This window comes from Mus caroli, chromosome 10 (genome assembly GCF_900094665.2).
Source record: "Mus caroli chromosome 10, CAROLI_EIJ_v1.1, whole genome shotgun sequence".
Classification (NCBI taxonomy): Eukaryota; Metazoa; Chordata; class Mammalia; order Rodentia; family Muridae; genus Mus; species Mus caroli.
Genome location: NC_034579.1, coordinates 50478876 through 50480308, shown reverse-complemented (window position 1 = coordinate 50480308; position 1433 = coordinate 50478876).

Genomic DNA, 1433 nt, shown 5'->3' with positions numbered 1-1433 from the left:
AATTCTGGATTGTAGTTCATTCCAAATATAGTCAAGTTGACAACCAAGAATAGCCACTACAGTGACTGATTAATATTCCTTTGTGTAACTATACCACATCTTCTTTATCTAGTCTTCTGTTGGGGGACTTCAATATTGCTTCCAATTTATAACTGTTATAACTAGAACAGCAATGGATATGTTTGAGCAGGTGGTAGGATGAAGCAACCTTGTACATGTCCTAGAATGATATAGTTGCATCTTGAGGTAGATCTACTCTAATTTTCTTGAGGAATAGCCGCACTGATTTCCATACTGACTGTACAAGTTTGCACTCACACTAGAAATGAGTGAGTGTTCTCACTTAGCATCCTCATCTCAGTTATTTTTTTGATCTTGGCTATCCTGACTGGTGTTAAGACAGAAACTCAAAGTAGTTTTAGTTTGCATTTCCCTGATGACTACAGATGTACTATATTTATTTGTTTTTCAGTTATTTAGGTCTCCTGTATAGAGAATTCTATGTCTAGATCTGTAGTTCACTTTTAAAATTTAGTTGTTTTCTTGATGTAATTTTTTGAGTTCCTTATAAATTTTTGATAATAGCCTTTTATCAGATGTGTAAGCTATAAATATCTTCTCTCCCATTCACAGGCTGCTCTTTATCTGAATGATGGTTTCCTTTACCATACAAAACCTTTCAGTTCCAGTCAAAGCCCATGTATTAATTATTGATCAATTATCAATGATACATGTGTGAATTTTATATCAAAGGGACATGTGTAAATAACTTTATGCAAAGAATATAAAATGTAGAAAACATAGACATATTCCTTTTAAAAAGTTATTAGAACAGTAAAAGAGAAATACAACACCCCCTAAATCATTAAGAGAGAGAATAAAAATGGACAAAAGATTTGAGTATGCACATCACCATAAGAGAAACCCATTATAAACACAAATGAAAATCACAATGAGGTATTATTTGAACACATAAAAAGGATCAAAACTGAAAGTCCAGAAAACATGATATGACAGACTGTACAGCATAACCTTATGCAGCTACTTTGGAAAGACAGCAGGATATTGGTAAAATTGAGGATAGTTATTTCTATAATCTTGGTTTCTTGGTTTCTAGAAATGCACTGAGCCCTGTCAAGATGTTAATTTATATAAAAGTATTAGAAAAACACTCAAAATATTAGTTTGTATATTTATCTTTTTTTAATTAGGTATTTTCCTCATTTGCATTTCCAATGCTATCCCAAGAGTCCCCCATACCCTCCCCCCCACTCCCCAACCCACCCACTCCCACTTTTTGGCCCTGGCATTCCCCTGTACTGGGGCATATAAAGTTTACAAGTCCAATGGGCCTCTCTTTCCAGTGATGGCCAACTAGGCCATCTTTTGATATATATGAAGCTAGAGTCAAGAGCTCAGGGGTACTGGTTAGT